The sequence below is a fragment of the Bos taurus genome, chromosome 17 (assembly GCF_002263795.3).
Source record: "Bos taurus isolate L1 Dominette 01449 registration number 42190680 breed Hereford chromosome 17, ARS-UCD2.0, whole genome shotgun sequence".
Lineage (NCBI taxonomy): Eukaryota > Metazoa > Chordata > Mammalia > Artiodactyla > Bovidae > Bos > Bos taurus.
Window position 1 is genome coordinate 65126012 of NC_037344.1, and position 27919 is coordinate 65153930.

General features: G+C 50.9%; 1 protein-coding gene across 9 annotated transcripts in view; it reads left to right on the forward strand.

The window, feature by feature from the left end:
• KIAA1671 overlaps positions 1-27919 on the forward strand; it is a 184762-nt gene that overhangs the window by 22096 nt on the left and 134747 nt on the right. For 2 of the 9 annotated variants that reach the window (XM_015475564.3, XM_024977797.2), the window contains exons 1-2: positions 1-2729; positions 27137-27317. The exon at positions 1-2729 is cut by the window's left edge and continues 22096 nt beyond it. The gene's annotated coding sequence lies outside the window, so the exon portion shown is untranslated. Of the gene's footprint in view, positions 27318-27919 lie in introns of all 9 variants that reach the window. The other 7 variants (XM_059876416.1, XM_059876417.1, XM_015475565.3 and 4 more) reach the window with 5 other exon arrangements.

Here is a 27919-nt window from a genome sequence, read left to right on the forward strand (position 1 = left end):
CAGCTGCAGGGGACGCAGGTTCCATCCCTGGTTGGGGAAATAGGATTCCACAAGCCTCAGCGGCCAATAAAATAAATGTGTATATAATAATATGTAATATGTGTATATATGTGTATATATATCGAGAGGATGGGAAGGAAACCAGACCATGTCAGCAAGTACAATCATCCCTTGGGATCTGTGGGGAATGGGTTCTGGGACCCACTCAGGGTGGGTACCCAAATCTACAGGTGCTGTAAGTCCCATCTAGGATAGTCGGCCTTCCGTATACTGGGGCTTCCTTCTTCTCCGACGCAGCCACCTGCGAGTGCTCGACACAGTACTCGATGCGCGGTTGGTGGAAGCCGTGCATGCAGACAAAGCAGATGCGGAAACCACGGTGCCGAAGGCAGATGGGAAAGGCCGCATGCCCCCAGGGGCTTTGAGCCCACGCTCTTGCTGTCTCTGTTAAAAAGGGTGACTGATACATAAGTGTTAAGGGAAGGCTAGCACCCAGTGGGCACGTTCTCCCGCCTGGAACTACTTTTGCTCCGTGAGTCAGTGCCGTTTGCTGTCCGGCCCTTGGAGAGCTGCAGAGTCAGGCATTGAGGGTTTGAGGGAGGAGCCGGGGTGACTGGGAGGCTGATTCCCATGGGCGAGGCCCACCTTCTTGAGTGACCACCACAGGACTGCCCCCTGGGCATGGGAGTAACCCAACCCCAGGGCGACCCTTGCCCCCACGGGGTTCCTCTTGGAGGATTACAGAGGCTTTTATCTCTGTAATTGAGATAAAAGGTTCATTGAGTTGAGACGAATCCCTGCCAAGGAGGTCAGGCCCCTAATCGGGCGCAGAGCCCAGAGGGCACGGGCCTGGCAGCTGGCAATCAGGAAGAAGAGACCTATCCTCCTGGGCTGGAGTCGGTGCGGGGTGTGTGGCAGCACCGCGCGGGGCTCATCTGATCCCAGGTATAGAGAGGCCAGCGGTCTGCCTCTCCCTGGAGTGTGGCCCTGGGTGAGTCCCTTGACTTTTCTGAGCTCCCCTGATGCAAATGTCAAATTAATTCATTTGGAAACCACCTGTGGATGCCTGCTGACGCAGGGCTCTGAGTTGGTTGCTATAGGGAACCCCAGCAGTCAAGACCCCCTCTCCCTGGGAGTTTATGGGCAGGCGTGGAGGCAGGACATCACAGGAGAGGGGAAGAGGAACAGGGGGCTTTGAAGATAGTCTGGGGGAGGTACTTTAGCTGAGGGGTGGGCTCAGGCTTTCCTGAGGCTGGTGTAACAAGTAAGCACCATCTGTGTTATTGAGAACAACAGAAATGTACTCTTCACTGTCTGGAATCCAAAATCAAGGTGTCTGCAGGGCTGCACCCCCTCAACAGCTCTAAGGGCAGCGTTGGTAGGGGGGGGCTTCCTTCTTCCAGCTTCTGGTGGCCTCCAGCAACCCTTAGTTTTTCTTTTATTTTTTTATTTTTGGCAGCATGGCATGGCTTCTGGGATGTTAGCTCCCGGACCAGGGATTAAACTTCCAGCCCTCAGGAGTGAAAGCACAGAGTCTCAACCACTGGACCGCCAGGGAGTTCCCCCCTTTAGTGTCTCTTGGCTTATGTCTGTGTATCTGCATTTTCTTTTCTGACGAGCATGGCAGTCATCAGATCAGGGCCCACCGTAATCCAGGATGACTTCGTCACAGCATTATGATGTCTGCCAAGACCAAATAAGATCACATCCCGAGATTCCAGGTGGCCTTGAATTTGTGGGGGAACACTGTTCAACCCACTGTGCTGAGGAAGGGCCATTAAAGCTGAGACCTAAAGAAGTGTGCGTGGTCAGGGTGGGGTAGGGGTGGAGGGGAGGTGGGTAGTGGGGTCCTTCCAGGCAGAGGGAACAGCATATGTGAAGGCTTTTCGGTGGGAGGGTGGCTGGAGCCGGTGTGACTGGGGTGGGGTAGGCAAGGGCATCAGTGAAAGCTGAGGGCAGAGAGATGGGGGCTGCAACACAGAACCCCCAGAAGGGGATGAAGTTCATCCCAAGCGCCTCTGAGGAGTTTACATGGCACGTAACATGGTTAGATTCCCTTTTTGGGAAAAGGTCATTCTAGCTGATATACAGTATTGTGTTAATTTCTGTTGTATGGCAAAGGGACTCAGTTATATATACACATACATTTTTTTAAAAATATTCTTCTCCATTTACAGTTTATCACAGGATGTTGAATATGTGTTCAGTTGTGTGACTCTTGGAGACTGCACGGACTGTAGCCCACCAGGCTCCTCTGTCCATGGAACTTTCCAGGCAAGAATACTCGAGTGGGTTGCGGTTTCTTACTCTAGGGGATCTCCCCAATACAGGGATCGAACCCGCATCTCTTTCGTCTCCTGCGTTGGCAGGCGGATTCTTTACCACTGCACCGCTGGGAAGCCCACTGAACATAGTCGCCTGTAAGGAAAAAAAAGGTCGTTCTGACTGTCCTGGGAAGTGACATGGCAGTGACAACAGTGTATGTTCTTTTTTTTTAAGGTTTCTCCATGTGGACCATTTTTAAAGTCCTTCCTGGGATTTGTCACAGCATTGCTTCTGCTCTATGTTTTGTGGTTTTGGCCCTGAGGCGTGTGGGATCTTAGTACCCCCACCAGGGGTCGAACCTGCACCCGCTGCATTGGAAGGCGAAGTCCTAATCACTGGACCACCGGGGGCGTCCCTAGCGCGTGTGCTTTAAGGGTCACCCCAAGCACGTCTACTTCTGACAGGTGCGTTACTCCTCAGAGCCCAGGAAGGGAGGGCGGGCCGTGCTACTCTACCTTGAGGAAATGAAGGCCCAGAGAGGTCGAGCAGTTTTCCCAGGATCACACAGCTAGGATGCAGAGCACTCAGGACGATCACCAATGTCTTCTGGGCTGCAAATGCTCAATGCCCTTGGAGGTGAAGGTCCACTTTCAAAGACAGCTGGGATTCTGGGGCCGGGATCATGCCCTGATTTTATACTCATTTCTCCCTGTGCCGTGTCCCTTGCCCAGCCCGGGGAAGCTTTAGCTACGCAGTGGGGATAAGGTAGCCTCAGCAACTTAGTGTGGAGTTAATTCCCTTATATCTGTGAGCTGCTCAGATCCTCCTCCCCTACAGAGCAGAGCTCCAGAGGAGGAAAAAGCAGGCCAAGGGCAGTACGTACTGCCCTGCTCACCAAAGAGCGTTTGGGAGGCCTGCGATAAAATCTTGGGCCGAAGCCCAAAGGAAACGGCCGGCTAGTTAAGACTGTTTCAGAACCTTTGGGCTGATGTTTCTGTGACATTTGGGGCGTCTTTTCACATGGAAAAAACCACTCTTATTCTTGAGAAGTAAAAAAATAATGTTTATCTATTCAGATGAAACATTCCAAAGTGTGAACATACTCATTCAACCCCCCCGGGGATTGAAAACATAAATTAAGTGCCGTCTCCCAGGTGCAGAGGACCTAATATCCTCCTAAGAGACAGGCTTATTTGCTGGATCTGAGATTCCCAGTGTGGCGCAACGTCGTTATTTCCTGCTCCGTGGGTCTTTTGTCTCTTTAGTTCTCTCTTTGTCTCGATGCTGAGAGAGAGAGAGAGAGAGAGGGATGGTAAGGGAGAGGGAGCGGGAGGGGTTACTCTGGAATGCCCTCCCCGCTTCTTGCTTTTATTTTTTAAAATTATTATTTTTTGGCCACAGTGGCGGGATCTTAGTTCTCTGACCTGGGATGGAACCTGTGCCCCCTGCAGTGGAAGCCCCGGAGTCCTAACCACTGGACCACCAGGGCAGTCCCTGGAATGCGCCCCCCACCCCCACCCCCCACACACTCTGATGAGGATTTGTCTCCAACTGTGTTTTGAGGGAGCTGTGGGGTACACCTTGGGGAGAAAGCTGAGCTAGACGCTGCTGACTCCCGCCCCCAGCGTGGCTCCTGGGGTGGACTCCTGACCCAGCAAGGCTGAGAGATGCTGCGTGCATGCATGTGCGTGTGTGTGTGTGTACACGTGTTTTATGTGTGTGCGCAGGGGGTGGTGTGTGGCGGAGAGGAGTTAAATTTGGTTTGGGATCTGAGGGCTGGTTTCCTTCCTCTCCTGGTGAAAGGCCTGTAGAATGAATCACATCCTCTCTTTAGAGTTTAGAGGCCCACAGAATGTCAAGGCCAGCCTGGTGGTGTCGGAGGGACGCCCACCCCGAGGATGTCAGACTCTGGTTTAGGACTCCGTGGAGGGACTTTGGGCCACCCCAAGGGATGACCCCTGTAGCTTCTCTCTGGGGTGTTTTATTTCATCCATCCATCCATCGTCACCCACTCATTGCAAACCTGGGTGATGCTCGACCCCTTGCTGGAAACGGGTCTTCTCTGCTGAGATTGTCACATGGCCTTTCTCTTCTCCAGGCAAATCTCCCTCTGCCTCTCTCTTTTAAAATTAAAAAAAAATTATTACATGGTTCTTTAAAAAAATATTTATTTGGCTGTGTCGTTGCAGCGTGTGGGTTTAGCTGCTCCGTGGCATGTGGGTCTTAGTTGCCTGACCAGGGTTTGAACCCTTGTCCCCTGTAGTGGAAGGCGAAGTCTTAACCCCTGGACTGCCTCGCTCTTATGAGGACACAGGTGATTGCATTTAGGGCCCACCCAGGTCATCCAGGCTAATGTTCCCCTCTCAAGACCTTGAACTAAGGTACATCTACAGAGACCCTTTTTCCATGTATGGGAATAGGCATCCTGCTTCCAAGACTCAGGACCTGGATATTTTTTGGAGCCCTTCCCTCAGCATCATGCTCTTGGTCCCGAGAATGAATCTCCTGAGCCTCCAGCCCCGGCAGGTGCCTCCCCCGACAGCTAATCCTCTGGAGTCCTGCAAAGTTGGGCTCCTTATTTCTGCTGTATAGCAAAGTGACCCCGTTTCACATGTGTGTGTATATGTGTATACATGAACATGCATGCAAGAATATTTCATATTCTTTTCTATTGTGATTTATCACAGGATATTGAATACAGTTCCCTGTGCCCTGCAATAGGAACTTGTTTTTTATCCATCCTTAGTATACTAGTTTGCCTCTGCTAGTCCCAAAGTCCCAATCCTCCCCTCCCCACCCCCGTGGCAGCCCCGAGTCTCTTCTCTATGTCTGTGAGTCTGTTCCTGTTTCACAGATCTGTTTATTTGTGTCCTGCTTTAGAGTCCACATGTATGTGCCACATACGGTATTTGTCTTTCTCTTTCTGACTTAGCTCTGCTTGCTCTGATAGTCTCCAGGTCCATCCATGTGGCCACAAGCGGCGTTATTTCATTCTTTTTTATGGCCGAGTAGTATTCAAGTGTACGTGTGGACCACATCTTGTTTATCCATTCATCTGCCACGGGCATGTAGGTTGCTTCCATGTTTTGGCTATCGTGCATAGAGTTGCTGTGAACGCTGGGGTGCATATAGCTTTTCCAGTTAAGGTTTTGTCCGGATATATGCCTAGGGGTGGGATTGCTGGATCAAATGGCAACTCTAGTTTTTTGAGGAACCTGCATACTGTTCTCCACAGTGGGCTGCACCAATCTGCATTCATGGTGGGAGTTCTGAAATTGCACTTTTTCGGTCCGTAGGGCAGTTCACACTCTTTCTCTCAGCCTCACGTTCAGTCCCTCAGCCAGTCCTGTCATCTGTGTTTAAAGTCACACTGCCTTCTCTCTCCGACTCCACCATCACTGAACCAGCCCATGCCGCCCCCTCTTCCACCTGGGAGGCGGCAGGGGCCTCTGACCTTGTCCTCGGCGATTTATCCTCCTCTGGGCACCTGGAGTGAGCTTCCAGGTGGCTCAGAGCCCTGGTTAAGCCCGCATAGGGGTGGGTCCCCCTGCCTTCCTACAGAGGCTCCGCCTGACAGGGGCTGGCCGCCTGCCCCTCCAGACAACCCTGTCCTCCCCCTTCACACCTGCCTGCCTCCGTCTTCCTTTTGAAAGGCTCTTTCCCAGGCTGTTTGCACGGTAGGCTCCTTCCCTTCCCATGGGTCTCAGCTCAGATGTCACCTCCTCGGAGAGTCCTCCCCATCCCCCCAGGGTGGAGTTGCTCCCCGCAACCCTGACTCTTAGCACATAACCCTGGTCGGCTCCGAACCAACCTCATCCTTGCCTTTCGTTTACTGAGACCGCCTCGGTTTGCTCTGAGGCTGCACCCCTGATGCCCACAGTCAGTGCTTGATTGATGTATATTTGTTGAGTGAATGTCCGGGTGACGCCCCGGCTTCCTGGATGTCTTTGGGCAACTTTCTTCCCCGGCTCGGGATCTCCTCGCCAGTGTAACCCGGGAGCTTGGGCTGCACGGTCTCCAAGATGGAAGGTTCTGGGCCTCCAGGCCCCAGGAATTCAGGGCTGGTCAGGGCTCTGGGGGGACGCGCTGGCCTGAGGGAAGATGTGGGAGGAAGGATGACCTTGAGCCTCAGGAAAGGGAGGGTCCCTGGGTGGGGAAGAAACTATTTGGGAGGAGTTGCCGGTTTAACCAGAGCTTACAGGCCCCCTCCCCAGGGGCCTCCCCCCCAGATGACACTGGTTGTTGTCTTAGCTGCCGAGTTGGGGCTGGGAGGGTATGCGGGGCAAGCGTCCACCCCACCGGGGACTTCTGCCAAGCAGGCTCTTGTTTATTTGAGATTTGAACAAAAAAGAAGACTATCCTCTTGAAAACACAGCTTCAGAAACCTTGCCGGGGTTGGGGGATCTGGGCAGACAGCAGGGAGCTTTTCTCCCTCTTTGTTAAATTGAAAAAAAAAAAATTAATGTAATATCACACACGCCAAACATCAGGAAGAAGAAATTGCATCCAGAAGCCCACTGCTGTTAGACAATCACCGTGAACTTTTGGCAGGGGGGTTTTTGTATTTTTAAGGGTGCTTTTGTTTTTCCTGTAGATTATGTTGATTACGGGACTTCCCCAGTGGCCCAGTGGTCAATTAATCTGCCTGCAGTACAGGAGCTTCAGGAAACGTGGGTTCTATCCCTGGGTCCAGAAGATCTCCTGGAGAAGGAAATGCCAACCCACTCCAGTATTCTTGCCTGGACAGAGGAGCCTGGCAGGCTATCATCCATGGGGTCACAGAAAGTCGGACTCAACTGAAGTGAGTGACTTAACAGACACACATGTTGATTACAGGGCTGTATACCGCTTCAAAGCTTTTTTCCCCCCTTTAAATCATGCCATTAACTAGTTTCTCCCATCTCCCATGTTAATAAACTTCATCTGGGACAAGTATGTAAAACTGCCAGATACCGGGGTCTGGTTAACCAGGCCCCAGGTTAGACTGTTTACACATTGAGGTTGTTGCTCATTTCTTGGACGGTGTCTCGCCTACAGTACCTGGGTTCTCTCCGGCCCCGGGGTGCCTGCGCTTTGAGCTCCCTGACAGGGTCTCCCGCCTCAGGGCCTTCGCACACGCTCTGCTGCTTCCTCTCCCTCGGTTATTCTTTGTTGATGCGTCGCCGTGACTTCCATCACAGTTTGTATGGAGACCTATCTTGGGTTTCTCTCTGAGTTCTGCCTGGCTCCCCTGACCCGTGACTGTGAGCCTCCTGAGGGCAGGGGTGTTGCTGTCTCTGGAGGAGTCGGGAGATTGTTAGTTCCATGCCCCCTAGATGTCCATTGTTTTTTTTTTTTTTTAAGTCTATGTATTTTTGGCTGCTCTGGGTCTTTGTTGGTGCACGCAGGTATTCTCTAATTGTGCAGAGTGGAGGCTTCTGTCGACTTGCAGTGCTCAAGCTTGTCACTGCAGCGGCTCCTCCTGCTGCAGAGCGCAGGCTCCAGAGCACTGGCTCAGTAGTTGGGGCACACGGGCTTTGTTGCCCCGAGGCATGTGGGGTCTTCCCGGACCAGGGATCGAACCCACATCCCCTGCACGGGCAGGCAGATTCTTAACCCCTGGGCCATCAGGGAAGTCCCTGATGTTCATCCTTGAGTTATAAAAATGGGACCTCAACTTCTTTTGTGTCTTAAGTAGTTGAGTAGGGGTGGTGGTGGATAAGTTTTATGGTGAGGGTGTATGTGTTAGTCGCTCAGCTGCGTCCAACTCTTTGCAACCCCATGGACTGTAGCCCGCCAGGTTCCTCTGTCCATGGGATTCTCCAGGTAAAAATACTGGAGTAGGTGGCCATTCCCTTTTCCAGGGATTTGTCCCGACTCAAGGACTGAATCCTGGTCGCCTGCATTGCAGACAGATTCTTTACCATCTGAGCCACCAGGGAAGCCTGTGGTGAGGGAATGGGATCCGTTTTTATTTTAGCCCCCCAAAGCATGAAGCAAAGATGAAAATGAGCCCCACAGATGTATGACACTCCATTGAGTTCCTCCATTGACATCCTCTATGTATGTGAACCCATATGACCATGATGGTTACCATGGAGATCCACAGATGTCCTTGTCACCACGCTGAAAGTAGGAGCTGCTCTTTCTTGAACACATAATTTGTTTTATTCATTTACTTCTTACAGCCAGCCCCTGAGAGAGGCTCTCAACATCACCATATTACAGAGGGGGAAACTGAGGCTTGGGGAGGTGGTGTAATTTTTCCGGGATCCACACAAACTAGGAGTGGCTAAATTAGGCTATAAACCAAGGCAGGATGGTTCCAGGGTCAGAGCTCTTGACGACAGCCCTGCCCCACTGTGTGCGCACGTGTGCGCCAGGTATGAGCACACAACAGCAGCTTCCCTGAGCGCCAGGCCCCAGGGTGAACAGGTTGCCCCTGCATGTCAACAGGCTGGCCTAGCAGGCACTGGCTCATGCCTTGGTCTTGCCCGTCCTTGAGGGGTAGAGTCACGGTGGCCCCGTGGTGACCTGGCCTTGAAGGTGGGCAGCCTCAAGAATGCTGGCCTTGGACGCCTGCCAGAACCCACTGTGGGAAGGACCCAGGGTTTGATGGGTGTGCGTGGCCCTTTTTCCAAGCTGGGAAAACTGAGGCCCAGGACACACAGCCAAAGTCACAAGCCCCGACCATAGGCCTCCCCTTGACGACTCAACCCCTCCGTCCTGCTGGGGGCTTGGCCCAGGCAGTGCCTGTCACTCAGGCCAGCTTTGGGGACCCTCCCTTCCATATTTTTTAAGGTCGTCTCCTCTCTTGATTCCTGCCAATGCAGCAGAGGGGTTCAGCCTTTTGGGTCTGAAGTTTGACGAGTGGCCTTGCACTAGGCTTTTAATTTCCTTAAGCTTCTGTTTCCTCCTTTAAGTGGGAGAAACGGTGACACCTGTAGTCACCGGGTATTTGTGAGGAAGCGAGGGGATCATCTGTATCCAGAGTATATCTTAGGGCTAGGGACCCACACAGCAAGCATGGAGAGAATGCCTGCTCCGTGGTCGGGGTTGTTTCCACTCGTGCGGGGAGGTCAGGCCCTGGGTTTGCCTCGCAGTCCCCTCCTTCCTCGACGGGGCACACCGCACGGACCTTTGCAGGCGTGGGTCTGGGGACCCCTCCCCCTCCTCTCCAGGGCGGGCAGGACGTGATTCACGGCTGCGCCGGCGGACAGCGCCCTTGGCATAACTGACCATGCCTGGCATAACTGACCACGCCCGGAACCATCCTCCTGAGAAGTTGTCTCTGGGGCTTAGGGATCTTGCCAGCGGGGACAGGGGTAGGGCCCAGGGCTTGGACCTTGCAGCAACTGAGACTGGCCCCTAAAGAGCTGGAGTCTTGAAGGATGCCCATGCCTGGGTCTCTGCCAGGAGACGAGAGTCTTAAATTGCAGTGTTCATGTCATGGCTGTAGGCTCTTGGCTTTCAGTAGAGGACAGGGTCTCAGACGGAGGGGACACATCAGTGGTGTGCTTGTAAAATCTTGTCTTTGTAATTACCAACTTGTGTGAACACTGTATAGCTCCCCTGTCTTCCCCGCCCCGGCCCCACCCAAGCTGGCCCTGTCTTGTTCACAGCTGCATCTTGGCTCCTGGTGCAGTGCCTGGCACATAGACTAGTATAAATGGCTTCAATAAATTAGCACCGTCAAGCACTTTTACATCCTTAGCAAACCTTTCAGCTACTTTTGGAACTGGAAAGGGTTCTAAACCCATTCAACAGGTGAGGAAGCTGAGGCTAAGGAAGATAAGAAGGGTGCCCCAGCGCCCAGAGGCAAGATGCAGGTTGGAGTCTGAGTGCTGTGAGGCTGCAACCCAAACCTGTCTTCTGACTCGGAAGCCCGCCTGCCAGGTGCCGATCTCCGAGCGGCCCTCTCAGCTTCTCCGTCTCCCTGCCTTGAAGCCAGCAGTTCTCACCTGGGAGCACAGGATGGAGGATGTTGACACGTGAGACGCCCTCCCCCGGGAGTGCGGGACCCAGCGAGGCTCCTGGCAGGCAGGCAGTAACTCCACCCTCTCCCACTCAGGAAAGCAGATCAGAATGCAGGGGATGGGGGCGGGGGGCGAGGCAGGAGATGGTTCTGGGAGAGGCCCACTTGCACTCCCATAGGTATCCTCAGATGTGCCTCCTGTCCAGATTCAGCTCTTGCCACTTTTTGCCACTCCACCCCAGCCAGGTTATCAGAGATCTCTGTTCCGTCAATGACCTTAGGAGGTCTTCTCTAACCCTAGACCTCATGCTCCTTCCTTGGCTGGCTCCCTCTGATCCCTTTAGTCATGCAGCTGAAATGTCACCTCTTCCAGGAAGCCTTCCTTGATCACCCAAATTCATGGGATTCAACCGTGATTCACACAGCAGACCTCACTCCCTTTACCTCCCTTGTCACATGCTGCTATCTTTGTCCTGGCGTGTTGGCTTAATCCACTCCCCATCTTTCCCACTCCCCAGCTCTAAGCTGAATATAAACAGGGACCTTGAGTTTCGAGTTCGTCAGTATCTCCCCATCCCTAAACACAGGGTCTGGCACATAGTAGGGCAATAAATCTTTTGAATAAATTGGTAAAGGAGCAACTCCCAATTCAGCCAGCGCATACGTTGGCACCTCCCACCATCTCGGTCGTCAGAGGGTAGCAGACCGTTTCACAACGGGGTGTGTCTCACCATCGTCTCACGATGCCCTTGGGGAGAATGGGTGTTCCGAACAAGTCCATCTCTTGTGAGACAGGGATTCTAGGAAAAAGAGGGGTGTCTTAGGCTGGGCTCCCTCAGGGGCACAGCCTGAGGCGAGGGTGCCAGGACAAGTGATGTTCTTGGGTGGTGGGACACTTGAGGGTTTGCTGACCATCAGTATACTTCTGGGGACAGCTGGGTTTGTAAAATGTGCTGGGAACCTTGAGGAGACTCCTTAACACGCCTTTAAACTGTCCCAGCAGCAGTAGAAATCTGCCCACCCGTGCCAGGAGGATTTGGGTGGGGGTTCCGACAGTGTCTACTACAGTGGGCAGGCTCTTCCCCCCGGTGGCTGGCATGCTCAGCGTGGTGAGCTCTGCCGGGGATCTGCCGGCTCCAGCAGACAGACAAGGATGGGGGCTCCGGTGAACCAGAATGTGAGCCCAGAGGCTGTGATTAGGAAGAAGTTGGCTACTTGTCTTTGTTTCTGCCGGAAACCTGGGGCCGTTTGCAAAATAGTTGCCACTTTGGACATAAAAGGATCTCCAAGCCCAGAGAGGTCATTTCCTTGGGTTCACCTTCTGAGGAGGAATTTTATGATAAGCAGATTTCCTGCATACCGAGCGCCTGCTGTATACATTTCCTAAGCCTCTTTGGTTCCTTGTGTGGTTTGAGATGCTGGACAAAGCCCGTCCCTCCCCCAGCTCCCCACATTTATCCTGCCCTTGGTTTAACTGCACAGGCTCCTCCCGATCCCTCATTCTCTCTCTTAGTTCAGTCACTCAGTCGTGTCCGACTCTTTGCCATCCCATGGACTGCAGCACGCCAGGCTTCCCTGTCCATCACCAACTCCCGGAGCTTACTCAAACTCATGTCCGTTAAGTTGGTGATTAATAATATTGTTGGTAAGGACTGTAACTGATGCATATGGCAGCCACAGGCGGTGCCCTAACCATTTTGCACGTGTGATCTCTTTTAATCCTCACAAAAGCACGTGAAATACCTACTCATGATTCCATTTTATACTTGAGAAAGCCAAGGCTCAGAGAGGTGGAGTGACTTGCCCGAGGTCACACAGCTGGTGAGGTCAAGATGGGATTGGACACCAGCTGGTTGACTCTGGAGGTCCTCTTTCTGCATGGTCTTACAGAGGGACACAGACAGGGCACAGAGGACCGGGACTTCTGGTTGCCAGTCCTGCATATTGTCTCCCAAGCACATCATCCTCTGAGCTCTTAATAACTGCTGATTACATTGGGCAAAATTAGGATCTGGAAGAACTGAGAGCAGGTAGTTTTTAATCTGAATTTAGGAGATCGTAGTGTTTTCTGTCACCAGATCGGGGGTAGCTTGCCTTCAGGGGAGGGGTCTGAAATTACTCTTCAGGGAACAGACCCCTGTCTGCCGAGGTGATTCTTCTCAGACCTGGTGGCTGAGTGGGATGGCTCAGGGCAGGGTCCTCGCTGCCCTCAGAGGGACTTTGCAGAGCTTTGTTGCTGGTGACCGAAAGCAAGAAGGTTTGGATGGGTCCTTCTCCATATCTTTTAGAGATGAAAGGATTTGGGAGCATAGGGTAGACCCTCTCCCAACACACGCACACACACACACACCCACTCTGTGGATGCTGCCTCTCATTATAGCTGCAGTCCTGGCCCATCCTGAGTCTTTCCTGTCGTTCACTTTAGACTTGCCTGTGAGAGGCAGTAGGTCTGCCTGGAGTCCAGGTGGGTAGAGAGCCTGCAGTCTGTCTGGAAACAGGCCTACTGCGGAAGGGAGTGACCAGATAGGGGAGACAGTGCCCTCAGGAAGCACCATCAGGCGAGTGTGGAGGTGAGACAGGGAAGTTAAGGAGCTAACATAGGCTGTGTCACCCCGACAGCACCTCGGAGGTTACCCCAGAGAAGCAGAGAGCTGGGGCATTGATACACCAGTTGCCATCCGTCTAAGGTGGGAGGCTGCCCGTGGGGCACTTCTAGCCTGTGCTCCAGTGGCCAGAAAACAAGCCAGAGCATCACGGGCATCTTCAGTAGGCAGCCTTCTGCATCTCAGAGCTGAGGGTATAGGGCAGGGCACTCTAGGAATCAGCCGCACCCTTCTGGAGAAAGGTTTGGGGTCTTTGACATGCATCTTATATTCAGAAATTTATTCTGTTTCACTTCATGCTTTCACGCATCTAGCATTAAAAACATAATAATTGCAATTCCATTTTTTTTTCTTGTCCTCATTCTTTTTATTTATTTATGTTTGGCCACACCACAGCGCATGCGGGACCTTAGTTCCCCGACTGGGGATAGAACCCGTGCCCCCTGCAATGGAAGTGCAGACTTAACCTCTGGACCACCAGGAATTCCCACATATCTAGCATTTTTAAAACACTTCTTTTTTCCTTGTGACAAGCACATTCATTTGATCAGAAGTCAATGCAGCAAAGGAACCCAGGTGGTGGTCTTCGTGGTCTTTGGTGTCTCTGAGCCTCAGTTTCTATAAAATGGGAGTAAAATACTACAAAATGAGTCTTTGCCTGTGAAGTGTTTCTCCTGGAAACCGGCTACACGTTCAATAAATGGTTGTTATTAGTAGGATATAAAATTTAGATACTATAGCTAAGCAAAAAAAAAAAAGGAATAAAATCCCCTGTGGTCTAGTTTCCCTCCACTTAGAGTCAGCCCCTCTGAACATTTCTTCGTTTGTTTATTTATTGGCTGCACTGGGGCTTTGTTGCTGCATGCGGGCTTTCTCGAGTTGTGGGGCTATTTTCGGGTGCGGTGTGCAGGCTTCTCGTGGCGGTGGCTTCTCTTGTGGAGCACAGGCTTCTGTGGTCACGCGGGCTTCAGTAGTCGCGGCCAGAGGGCTCGAGCGCAGGTTCAGTAGTTGTGGTGCATGGGCTTAGTTGCTCCGTGGCGTGTGGGATCTCCCCAGACCACGTGGTATTTCTTATATATTCTTCTAACACTGTCTCTCAGTATCCACATGTTCATACTTGTATGCCCATCCATGTGCATCTATATAAAACGAGAATCTTCATGGTCCATATCATACCTAAATGTTTTAAAATTTAACTGTTACATATTCATTTGGCCAGGTTAATATACATTCACAAGGCTCAAAATGCAAAGTTACCAAAGTGAGAAATCTCCCTCTCTGGCCCTCAGTTCACCCCTTTCCCCGGCCACCACCCCAGGGAATGAATTTAAAGCTTATCTTTAATTGTATTTTTGCTCCCCACCCCCCGCCCCGAAACTCTTTGCACCTGCCTCCACCTGAAAGGGTAAAAGATGAATGTGCTCACGATAACTCGTGTATCACGCAGAGAGGCACCTATATCCTTGTAGGTGGCAAAGGTTACCTTGGAAAGTGAACCGTGCTGGCCTCCTGTGTCGATGGTATCATTCTGGCCCTGTAGACAGCGGCTTTCTTAGTACCGCCTGATAAAGACGATGGATGTGGGAGTCACAAGGCCCCTGGCTGACCCCTTGAACACGCGGCACCCTTCACTTTAAACCACAAGCGCTACGTAATGAGCGGCTGCATCCTCTGTTAACCAGAACCTTTCATTAACCGAGGCCTCTCCTCTGCCTCCCTCGCCTCTCACCCTGCGTTTAAGGCAGAGAGCGAAAGAGGTCAAAATAAACTATTCTCAGCAATGCTAAAGGTCATGACTCCTTACCGTGGGTGAATAATTCGTGGTTCAGTTAAACAAGGTTGGGCCTGGGGTCAGGGCAGTCAGCCTGGAGGCCCATTCCTTCAGCATGCTGAGGGGGGCTGAAGGTGAAGTTAGACCATCCAGGGACTGAATGCCAGCTTGTCCCTTCCTGCTCCTGTGACTCCCTCTCTCTGAGCCTCAGTTTACACATCTGTATATCGGGTATGTACAACCCAGTCCGATAGAATTTCCTGTTCTGTTCAGTAAGGTACCCAGCCTCCTGTGCTGGTTGAGTCCTTAAAATGGGACTGGTGTGACTGAGGCACTGAATTAAAAATTGCATTTAATTTAAATCAGTTGACATTTAAAGTTTAGTACTTATGTGGGAAAGTGCAGTGCAGGACCTACCTTGTAGGATTTGATACTCAGGCAATCACTTTGCTTTTTGTTCTTGTTTGTTTGTTTGTTTTGAATATTTGTTTGGCCGCATCAGGTCTTAGTTGAGGCATGTGGGATCTTTGGTTGCAGCTTGTGAACTCTTGGTTGCAGCATGTGGGATCTAGCTCCCTGACCAGGGATCAAACCCTGGCCCCCTGCAGTGGGTGCACAGAGTCTTAGCCACTGGACCACCAGGGAAGCCCCTCACTTTGCTTTTTGAAACCTCAGTTTACCTATCTGTAGAATGGGGATAAAAATAGCATCAGCTCCAGAAGGTCACTGGAGAGATTAACAGCACCCAGCACTGCCGGGGTGGGAGGGATCCAGGGTGAGGGCAGGGAATGGCATCATTTAAGCCAACAGCTGTTGGCTGCTGTGAGGATGAACTAGGTGGGATTGGGAGTGAGGCTGTCAGAGTTCGAATCCTGACTGCATCTCTTAAGCAAACTGCTAAACTTTCCTTGAGGCCTCCACTGTCCTCATCCATCTAGTGGGCCTAATCACGCAGCCCAGCTCAGAAGATGGATTAAGTGGGGGAATTCATTTAGTGTGTTGTCTGGCACAAAGTCAGTGCTCCATTCGTGTTAGTGATCTGACAATGATAATTATTAACACAGAGCTTTCCCAGGGCCCAGCTTCATAGGTCAGGACAAAGCAACTGAAGAAACTCAGGACAGTTCATGGGGTTCTCTCACTGGCGGCTGGGCCAGGGGTATTTCTTCAGCTCCACGGAGGCCTCAGTTCCTGTGCCAGGAGCAGGGCCTGACTGTCGTGCCTCAAGGCTGGCAGAGCCGGGCCCTGACAGGTCCACAGGGGTGCTGGGAAGTTGGTCCCAGAGGAGGAGGAGGAGGAGTCAGCTGCCTGAAGGGCATGGGAGGTGCAGTTATCATCCTGGGAAAGTCAGGAGAGGGCGTGTCAGCTGGCACCACAGGTTCATGGCCATGGGCAGTGCCCTGATGGTTATGGCTGGGGAGGGGTGGGACGGGGTGGGTGCAACAGCCAGGGATGGACCTGGGGCTGTTTACATCCCTGGGTTCAGTCTTGACGATTCTTTCAGGATTTTCTTGTGCCTGGCTTCTCTTTGGGATCTGCGTTCCTTGGCGCTGCCCTCTGATTTTAATCAAGGCTTGTGTAAATGACAGGCTCATGTTGGACCTTAGGCCAGCGTTGCAAACAGTACCCGCTTAGTCAGTCACTCTTCCTTCCCCTGTCCCCAGCTGGGCACTGGGGTACGGTTTGAGAGTCAGGGTGGAGTGCCCTGAATCACTGTCTCCCTCAAATTCCTTCATCAGAGAGCTATCCCTTTAAGTCTAGGTTAAAACAAACAAAAAAATCCACCAACCTACCAGTCCCTCCAACAGGCTTCATGTTCTGTTTGTTTATTTGCTCATTATTTACCATGCATTTGCAGAAACCTGCTATGTATGTGCCAAGTATACTGATGGTGTTTTACACGCACCATCTCCTTTAATCCTCAGAATCCTTTGAGGTAAGTATCACTGAACTTAATTCACCTGTGAAGAAACCGAGCTTTCAGGGGTGAAGTGGCTTGTCAAAAGCACGACTGCATTCACTATGTTTACTTAGAAGACATTTGTCTGCTTAGCCAATTTGTACCAAATTCTCTGTGTCCGTTAGGAACGCTTTTGCCTTCGTGTAACAGAAACTTTAATGAACAATGGCTTAAACAGTACATCATTACTTTTCACATAACAGTAACAACAACAAAAATCCAGAGGAGAATAGTTCAGTTAGTGCAGTGGCTCAGCTATGTCATTAAGGTCTTTTTCATGTCACTTAAAGTATCACTTGTGAGCCCATGGTCCCAAAATGGTTGCCTTGGCTCCAGGCATCACATCTTTGTTCCAGGCAGGAAGATGGAGAGGAAGCACCAGAAGCTGCATTTGCCTGTTGTTGAATCCAATGCCATGTTCTTTCCACTTTCCCTTTTGCCATTTCCACATAACCCCTGTACCATCATTTTCTGTTCAAACTTTTCACTTTTCTGAAAGTTAACATTTTAAAAGAAATGTTATGAAAATCTGTATTATAAATAGCAAACTAGTGTCCTGTCTTAAATTGATAAAATAAATAGTTTAAAATAAAACAATTGTTTTAAATTGAAAACAACAGTAAAATTAAATATAGTGAAAATAAAATTATATTTTAAAGTCCACTGCTGCAGCTGATGGTCTAAGCTTGGGGCTGTTTTGTCTTTCTTAAACTGGGGCGTATACTGTCTTTCAGTATACTAACAGGATAGCAGGTAGAATAGGTGTTAAAGTCATGGTGGCACCATGCAGAGACAGCCTCAGGACTTCATGGGAAGGCACCCTTGAGAATCAGAAAGGAAACAGTTTTCACAGGATGTCATTCACAAAAGCTTCGTGCTATACCTGGATATCAAGGCATTGTGTGTGTGTGTGTGTGTGTGTGTGTGTGTAAGCACGTGCATGCTTGCTCACGCACTCAGGCATGTCCAGCTCTTTGCCACCCCATGGACTATAGCCCGCCAGGCTCCTGTGCATGGGCATTGGCAGGCAGATTCTTTACCACCGAGCCTCCTGGAAAGCCCTTCAGAGCACCCTAAGTGTTACCAAAGATCACCATGTGTCCCTCATGGACTGCCTTCCACCTCTGGGGAGCCCCATGCTCGCCTATTCTGCCTTGCGTCTGCCAGGCATCACGTAGGTTCTGGAAAGGGGAACCCAGAGCCAGAGGGGTCTGTGTCCTGTGCCAGCTGGGGAGGGATCCTTAAATTTTGCCAGGGGAGAGCCTCAGGCTTTGTCTCTGATGCAAGGCTTGATGATCAGGCAGATTGCCAAAGAAGGTCCGAAGACACTTTGGCTTAGGAAATCAGCATCGGCTTCCTGGAAGAGGTGTCCCTCCATCTGCCCTGAAATCACGGGTGGGATTTGGGCAAATGGAAATTTTGCTGTGGGGTAAAGGGTTCTCCACGGAGAATAAATAAGTGAAAAAGATACTCAGGTCATGGGAGCTCTTTGGGAATCTGGAAGTGTAGGCAGGGCCTATAATATAGATCAAATTGGTTAGTTTTGGCCTGTGTGTGGGTGGGTGGGTGCAGATGGTCTAGAATACCTTCCCCAAGGCGATGGACAGTGGGAGCCATTTATTTTGGAGCTAGGGGGTGGGGGGCGGTGGGGGCTGGTGCGCGAGATGATCAGACCTTCCCAGGGTTTGAGTCTGAACTTAAGGCAGCTCTTGGGCCAAAATAGGCTAATTCCTCCAGGAATCTATCTGTGCTCGGAGAGAATTACGTATTTATTTTTCTGAAGGGCAATATGCACCTCTTCAGATCAGATCAGATAAAGAGAGCGCGCTTGATACTCACATTCTTGCGCTGTGCATGTGTAGAGTTGAGCTCCGAGGTTCAATTGCCTCCGCTGTGAACGTCATTTCCGGGGTGGGGCTTCCTTCTCCCCACCTCTCCTAAGTGCGTTCAGGCCTCCCAGAGCTTTCCTGCCGGGCCTAGACTCATCTCTCCCTGTGACCCACCGGTTCTAATTGTGCTCGCAAATTTTACAGTTAAGTGTGTGATGGTCCGGCCGTAAATGAGAACCAGTAAAGATCCCAGTGATGGCACAGCCAGCCCCCCCAGGGCCCTGGTTTATTGCTCATTAGACATCTTTATCGGGTCTGCCCCAGGGCAGAGGTTAAGAACCCTGGCCTCCTAAGCTTTGAAGTGAGTCATCATGGAATGTTTTTTCCTTTGGTGTAAAGGTCCATTCTGCATATATCCAAAGCTCGGGGGGAAAAAAAAACAGCGGTGTACACCCTTGGAACCAGCCAGCCCACTTCTGGGCAACATTTATCTTGGGAAAGTTCATTGCATGTGAGTGTTCATTGCAGTGTTGGTTTTAACAGCCAGCGATTGGAAACAGCCTAGGGATACAATAGTGGGGGATGGTTTCCATGTAATGATGAGATAGCCATGTAATGGAATACTACAAAGCATGAAAAACGGCTGTAGAAGTTATGCAGCTATTTGATGTGAAAGATGTTTATGATGTAATTTTGAAATTAAATGAAACAAGGCAAGCTCCTGAACAAATAGCACGGCATGCCCTGATTCCATTTTAGTTTTGAGAGTAAGTCCCCACTTTTATTGGAAATGGCCAGATTGATGGACATCAGATTGCTAATAATGGCTGTTGGCTCTGGGTGGTGGGATTTAGGATTATTAAAAACATTTTGCTCATCCATATTTTTGAGTTTTTCTGTAATTGTCACGTAGAGAGCCTGTAAAGATTTAATGAAGGCATGGGTGTCTGCCAGAAGTGTGAGAGCTTTAGGTAATTTAAAGAGGGGGATGTCATATCCTTGGGGGAGTGCAATCGGTCTCTCAGGGGACTGAGTTCTCCACAGTCTAGAGCAGCGATCACAAACTCTGTAAAGGGCCAGAGAGTAAATATTTAAGGCCTTGTGGACCGTATGGCCTCTGTGGCAACCACTCAGGTTCTCCTAATACCTTAGAAGAAGCCATCGATTACATGTAAATGAGTGGATGTGTCTGTATTCTAATAAAACTTTATTTACAAGAACAATCAGTGGGCCCCGATGTGGCCTGCAGACTGTAGTTTGCCCATCCTGGATCCAGAGAAAAACAAACAAAGCAAAAAAAGCTGCTTGATTAATGGTTTGGGGTGAGTGCATAGCCAGTCCCAAAATAGCACAAATAGTAGGAAGGAACAGGCCAATGAAAGTTGAAAAGACGGATGTTTACATAGAGGCGTAAAGGTCACTTGTAACATTCTTTCTCCAAATCAGCAGTTGCACCTGGAGAAGGGGTGCTGGGGTGAAGCAGCTTAGATTATGCTCTGGAGTGTATAAGACGCCAATTAGCTCACACCAAAGGCTCCGAAAAGTCCTGCTTGGAAGGACATGAGTTTACACACATCAGCATTTCCCAAGCACTTTCTATAAACCACAGTATCCTCTGTGTGGGTGTGAATGTGTGCCACCCACATCTGGTGATCTGGGGCCAGTTGGGGGATAACCCTTACCTCAACCTGTTCCTGTGGATTGGAGTCTCAGATGCCCCAGCTCTTAACTCATTACAACTTGAAATTGACACAGAAGCCAAGGCCTTACTGATGAAGACAGTTCTTAACAAAAATCACACACATTCCAGTAAGACACTTAGCTCTCTACTTCTGTCAACACGGAATAAGAATTTTATTGAGTCCCCCAGCAGTCCTTTATTCAGCACCACTTCAGAAGGAATCGTGAGGGACCAAGGGGTGGAACAGGCAGCTCAGAATCCAGAGAGCTGGGCTGCAGTGTTGGGGGTAGAGGTGGGGCTGAGGTGATGAACCATGGACAGAGAAAAGTTGCATAATGCAGACCTGATAAGTCCTGGGGTTGAGCCAAATGAGAATCACAGAATCTGGCGGGGACTTGTCCAAGCCCTCATTGCGAGTTGGTGGAGGAACTGAGGCCAAAACTAGAGTGAGAGACATGTTGGATGATTCCATTTCTTTGAAATACCCAGAAATGGCAACTCTGTGGAGACGGAGAACAGAGCAGTGCTTGCCAGAGAATGGGGGCGGCGGGAGTGGGGGCGGTGACGAGGAAGGGGGGTGATGCTTAGCTTTTGGGTGTGGGGTTTCCTTCGCAGTGATGAAAGCGTTTTGGAACTAGCCAGTGGCAGTGGTTGCACAATGCCATGGATTTACTAAATGTCACTGCTCGCACACTTTTAAATGATGAATTTTATGTTATTATGTGGTTTCTGCCATGGTATTCTTTAAAAAGTAGGATGACAGAATAATCCACTGTCCCAACATGGGCACTTTTGAGAATGATAATAGCTGCCCTTATGGGTGTTAAGTGTCCTTTACATTGTAACATCATAAAAAGCACCTGTTCTGGTTAAGCCCAGTGGACTTTGGAAGAAACCCTCCAGGCAGGCAGCCTGGATCAGGGTTACTCCCACCTCCCACGGCAGATCCGTTTGGTACACCAGCTTCAGTTTCCTCACCAGTAACATGGGCTTCTGTTAGGGCCGCCCCGTTTTTTTTTTTTTTTGGCTGCGCTGCAGGCAGGAACCTGCACTCCTTGCGGTGGAAGCGAAGTGCCTTAACTGCTGGACCACCAGAGAAGTCCCAGGACCTGCTTCTTTGTGTTGTTAAGGAGATGCATGAGGTCATCTTCCTAAAGCACTTAGCACAGTTCCTGGCATCCAGTATGGTGCTTAATAAATAATATTTGTGTTTATCCTTGGCTTTTGAAAGCTCTGAAAGTGGGCAGGAAGGGAGCCTTGGTGCCTCTCCATCTTGAATCGATGGGGAGAACACAGCTCTGAGGGGGACTTCCGGTATTGAAGCCTAAAAAGAAATCTGCACAAACAACATGAATGGAAATAAGGAATCTCAAAATGAAAGGCAATTTATAAATATAGCAATTCCTCTCCAGGTCCCTGACACATTTTTATTTTTCATCTGTCCCTTTTCTCTTCCAGACCTTGACTATTTGTTCAAACAATCTTTGCCATTGTCACAGCGTTGAATACAAAAAAATACCCCATCCGAGGACTTCCTGGTGGTCCAGTGGCTAAGACTCTACATTCCCGTTGCAGGGGGCCCGGATTTGATCCCTGGTCAGGGAACTAGATCCCACATGCTGCAGCTAAGAGTTCATATGCCGCAACCAAGACCTGGCGCGGCCAAAATAAGTAAATATTTTAAAAATGTTCCATCTGTCACCCTCTCTTCAATGGCATTCTCATAAGCTCTTCCCACTTTCCTACGCAGACTCCACCACCCCACCCCTCCAACTTTCACTTTCAGAAGATGCAGACTAGCCCCTTACATGTGGCTGAGAGGCGTTCACCTTTTGGGGAGAATGTGGATTATTTCTGAGTTTTTGCCATGACTTCCATGGCAACCATCTTTTCTGATCACAAACTCAGGCCATGTAGTGTGAAAGGAGTTTTGTGCCATTTGTGGGCAGGCTGGAAACCCGTGATCTGGTCTACCCGCTGACTTTGCAACTCTTTAGAGATTTCAAATGACTTTTGAGTCCTGCTGCTGCTGCTGCTAAGTCGCTTCAGTCGTGTCCGACTCTGTGCGACCCCATAGACGGCAGCCCACCAGGCTCCCCTGTCCCTGGGATTCTCCAGGCAAGAACACTGGAGTGGGTTGCCATTTCCTTCTCCAATGCATGAAAGTGAAAAGTGAAGTCGCTCAGTCGTGCCCGACTCTTAGCAACCCCATGGACTGCAGCCTACCAGGCTCCTCCGCCCATGGGGTTTTCCAGGCAAGAGGACTGGAGTGGGGTGCCGTTGCCTTCTCCTTTGAGTCCTGAGTGTTTTCAAATAAGGTCTATCACCCTAAATCTGGGATGTGTTCTTATTGCATATTGCAGCGGAATGGATAACACAGCAGAGGGCATTTTTGTGTATGTGATTTTGTCTTTCTTTAGATTCCTTCCGGAGAGTGCTTCCCCTATGGCTCAGTGGTACAGAATCCGCCCACAATGCAGGAGCCACAGAAGACACAGGTTCGACCTCTGGGTTGGAAAGATCCCCTGGGGGAGGAAATGGCAAATCACTCCAGTTTCTCGCCTGGGAAATCCCCTGGACAGAGAAGCCTGGTGGGCTACAGCTCCTGGGGTCTCGGAGTTGGATACGACTGAGTGACTAAGCACGAGCGTGAGAGTCCTTCCACAGTACACATTTTTAGACTCGGGACGACCAAGTTAAAAATAAATGAATGTTTTTGGGGTGAGGTATATGTGGGGAAAACACTTGATTCATAGTCAGAAGATTTCAGCCGTAACATTCCCCCTCACTAGCTTGAGATCTGACTCATTTTCCACATCTGTAGAATGATGGTAATCCAGGGGAGAAGGCAGAAGGTGCAGAGTCACTGAGTCCTTGACTCTTGATGGGATCTCCAAAAATAATAGCGGGAAGTGAATATTGCCACACGGCTTCTGTCACTTGCATTGTCCCCAGGAGCAGGTGAGCACGTCAGCTTCTCACACCCACACCTGCCCTGGATACTATTATTTCCTTCTCTCAGGCATGCTCTCCCTGGAGGTATTTTTTGCACACTGACCGCATGTCTGGTATGGTGCCAGACTCTGGGGATACAGCTGTGAACTGGACTCAGGACCCTCCTGGCCAGGAGCTCCCAGTCTGGAGGCGGTTGCCACATGCAGGATCAGCGCTGGGCTAGGGAGGAGCTAGGAGAGTTGGATAGCAGAGCAGGGAGGCGGTACCTGAACCCACCCTGGGACATCAGGGAAGGCTTCCTGGAGGAGGTGGCTGGTGCTGAGGTTAGCCAGGCAGGAAATGGCAGTGTAGAAGCCTGAAGGCAAGGAAAAGGATAGTGGGTCTCGTGACCCACCCAGGGTTCATGTGCTGAAGAATGTGAGTGAGTGTGAGGGACAGACAGACAAAGGAGGAGCCGTCCATCATGAGCCTGAAGTTGGGGAGGGTCCAGACCCTGCCGTGGGCCCCAGGGGAGTCTGATCTTCCTTCAGAGGGCAGTGGGGAGACCCACCCACGTGGGCTTTGAGCAGGGGAGTGGCATGATGAACCCTGTGTACTAGAGAATCCCTCTGGTTGCTGCCAGAAGAACAGATTGGAGGAGGCGCCAGCAGAGAAAGTCACTTACCTGACTGTCCATGTGTCTTGCTTGTCTATGTCATTTATGGTCTGTCCCCACCTTCATCATTCAGCTCCATGGGAACAGGGCTTTCTATATGTTTTGTTCACTGCTGTATCCACAGAGCCTGACACATGGTGTGTGCGCGTGCTAAGTCGCTTCAGCCACATATGACTCTTGCGACGCTATGGACTGTAAACTGCCAGGCTCTTCTGTCCATGGGATTCTCTAGGCAAGAATAATGGAGTGGGTTGCCGTTTCTTTCTCCAAGGGATGGGATTAAACTCGTGTCTTTTACATATCTCCTGCATTGGCAGGCAAGCTCTTTATACTGGCTGAGTAGGTGCTCAGTACTTGTGTATTGGAATGAATGAATGAATGAATGAACTAGGGCCGCAGCCATGGGAGGGAGAGGAGGGTATGCACGCACTCCATTGACATTACATGTTGGTCCCTCTCCTACTGGGGTCTGTGAGTGGACCAAGTACCCGCGTTTATCACAGTCCTGCTCTCCTGGGGGCAACCCTTGCACGGGGTGCCACGCCGGATGGATTTGCAGATTTGGGAGGCCAGGTCACATTCCGGAAGATGCTGGGAGATGTCAGGACTGGCTCCCGGCCCTCAGCAGATGGTGGCATTCCCAGGAAAACGGCACCCAGAGCTGGCTGAGTGAATGACTGTGAGCTCTCGGATCAGATTTAGGGGTGTAATTATGAGAGATCGACAACAGCTGTTAGAATGAATCAACGCCTCCGAATCTGAGAGCGAAGCTGCCGAACAGTCCGGTTCTGAATGGAGGGGCTTCTCCTGCTCTGCCCCTTCAAGCTTCTGTCGGATCCCCTTGGAGCCTATGCGCCCCACGGCCGCGCCCCCAGCGTCCGATGCAGAGCCCGACTTCTAGAAGGAAGGTCAGAAGGGTGGAGGGATGAATGCTCTTGACCTGGGGCGCCTGTCTCATTTCAGCCGCTGTTGGTGTTGGTGACTCAGCTCCCAGGAACATGGTTTTTCCCTGCGTAAAATTGCAGGAAATGGGAATCTCAAACCTTGCAGATCAATTCAGGGAGATCGAGCCTGCAGACTTGGCAGGTTCAGGGACGGCAGAGGTCCACCCGCCGCCCACAGATCCAACGTGTCCTGGTCCACCCTGGCCTCCTGACCTCCCAGAGCTGCCCATCTGTCCCTCTCCGAGCCAACCTCCACGTCGATTCGTAGAGAAAACCAGACACAGCTCATACCTCGTGTCCCTGCTTTCTCCAGGCTCTTGTTTACCTGACTCTGGCAACCGTGCTAATATATTTGAAAAGAGTGAGCCAGGCCACCCCAGGAAAAAAAAAATAGCATCTGTCTTCTGTGTGAGTGGGCTTCTGAAATGTTTTGGAAGAGACTAACATCTCTTAAATTAAGCATAACATATGTGATGCATTTAAAGCAAGATTTTAAAGCATGCGTTTCAGTCAGTCTCCTTGTATTTTACAACAGGTTAAAGGAAAACCTGAGACTCATGGGTTTCTAGGTTTGGGAAAGACATCAAAATATTATTTAGCCATCCACTACGGTGGTTTAAAAGCTCTTTCCCCACCCCACCCCCACTGTGTTCAGTGATTGATTGATTCATTCATTGATTCGTTCCCGCAACCATATTTATAGATCAGGCATCTGCCTGGCATTTTAAATGGAAACTTGAGAGGGAGCCCAAGATAGAAAGGAAATTACGGATAACAGAGACACCCTTCTGGTTAAGAAGGAAGTGGACTAAGAATCTTTTATCTTGTTTTCCCCTGTTCCCTCCCCTGCAGTCTGGCCCCTGAAATGGGTTCAGGGATCCCAAAGTTTCAGGCGACATTTATGAGCCATGGACCCTGCTTCAGCAACGATGCTCTCGGTGGTCCTTCCCAGGAAAAGCCGTACAGAGAAGCATCCATTCCTGCCACCTTCGGGCAGATGAGCGCGTGTGACAGTGTGGGGTTAATGCCATCACAGCAGGTGTCTGACAGTGGCCAGTCCCCGTCAGTGTCGGTGGGGGTGGGCCAGGCTGCCCAGCGGAGCTCTTTGGTTCTGTCACTCAGTAGCATTTGACGCACGGCCACACCAGAGCTTGCCAGAGGAACTTGCTTACCTTATGTTCTAGACTGCTCAGTGCCATGGAACTCAGGACTCCTGCCCTTACTCAGAATCTTAGCAATACCTGGGCAGCAGGGCCAGGAAGATAGCTCTTCATTTATTTATTCACTCAATAACGATGCGTTCAGTGCTCTTATCTGCCAGGCCACTGTGCTAGCTGCTGGGGTGTCCTCTGGGGACCTCCGTTGATATGAAGCGAGGCATCCTGCATTATGAAATATAACTGTGTATTTATGAGTCCTGCTGTGTGTCTGTGGGTCTCTGGACATGTAAGAGTACTGGGTTGGAGGTGGGCAGTGGTGTCTGAACTGTGACCTTGGCTGGGCCAGTGTCTGTGTGTAGCAACAGGAGCGTCTCAGAGAGCAGACACAGCATGTGCAAAGGCCCCAAGGAGGCGTGTGAGGACCTCCAAGTGCTGCTGAGCAGGACAGCCAGGGGCACCAGCTCCCGAGTTGGCCAGCTCCCGAGTGCTCATGAGTTACCTCCTCTAGGCCAGGGGAGTCTCCTGGGACCAGCACTCCCAACTCTAGGCAATCAATCTTCCTTTTTCTGTGTTCCCATGTCCCCCTTTATTTGCATGCGTGTTCAGTCGCTCAGTGTCTCAGTCGTGTCTGACTCTTTGTGACCCCACGGACCGTAGCCCGCCAGGCTCCACTGTCCCTGGGATTCTCCAGGCAAGAATACTGGAGTGGGTTGCCATTTCCTCCTCCAGGGGATCTTCCCCATCCAGGGATCGATCCCATGTATCTTTCAGCTGCTGCATTGGCTGGTGGATTCTTTACCATTGAGCCTCTTAGGAAGCCCCCTTTATTTAATTTTTTGGTTTATTTATTTTTGGCCACACCTTGCAGCACGCGGGACCTTAGTTCCCTGTCCAGGGATCAAACCTGTGTTCCCTTCTTTGGGAGCGTAGGATCTTAACCCCTGGGCCACCAGGGAAGCACTCCCCCCATGTCCCTCTTTATAAGCCATGTTTATTGCCCAGCATAGTTGCTTGTGTGTGTGTGTGTGTGTGTGTGTGTGTTTCTCACACAAGACTCTTAATTCCCTGAACAAAGGAGATATTTCTTATTCATCCTTCTGCACACAGTAGGTGCTCAATAAAACATGTTTCAGAGGAACAGGGGCGGTTTTTATTGAGCGCCGACTGCGGACTCTGCACCCTTAATGCCTACATGTATCCACAAGGCGACAATACTGAAAAGCTGACAGGAGCGCTGAGTTTTACAAGCTGGCAGAGATGCCAGCGGGATGCGATTGGAGCTCAAAAGCTTTCGTGCTGTCTGTGCCCATATTTTTGCCAGAACCCCAGAACTGAGCCTGTCGCCCTGTGTCTCCCCAGAACTGCCCGAAACTCAGCCTGCCAGGACCAGCCTACCCCTGTTGCCCCCCACCCCCCACCCCACCCCTTGCCGGCTTCTGCCAGGGGAGTGTGCAGACAGTCCCGTTCATCCGCGATGAGATACGATACTGCTCGCTTTCTCCGGCAGTCACACGTCTGCAGCCAGGACCTTCCAGCTCGGGTAAGTGGGGCTCTTGTGGGTTCTGCCAGGGAATCTTCTCTCTGTCCCCTGAATATCCTGTTCTTGTCCCATGTCTCACATCTGTGTCCCGGAGGTCACGGGAGCTGGCTCTAATGATGAGCAGTCCCGGTTTGGGGCAGGACTCTGTGTGCCTGTGCACTCCGCCCCGGGTCACTGCCGACGGATTCCTCCCAGGTTGCTCTCGATTTTCTGGTTCTCTGTTTCCATCCCTGTCTTCTGCCTCTGACCCCATCTAGACGGTGTTCTTTGCATTGGGAAGAAGGAATCAGTTTAGCACCATCGAGCGTGTAGGGAAGAGAAAAGATAAAAATCTGTCCGCCTTTCTTTCCTGCAGGCTGCTGTGTGAGTCAGAGCCGGGGGCAGCAGTGTGGGGCCCCCAGAAGGGAAGCGGGAGGCTTGCGTTGAACTAAAACACCTTCTACTTTTAGCCCATCTAGACGAGGGGGCAGGATGGGGGCAGTTTTGTAGGGAAACAGCACTGGCATGAAGGTGGGGTTTTTAGGGTAGGGGATGCATCGAGAACAGCAAATCGTCTGGCAGTTTTTACAACCAGAAAGGAACAGGACGTTACTGTTAAAAGG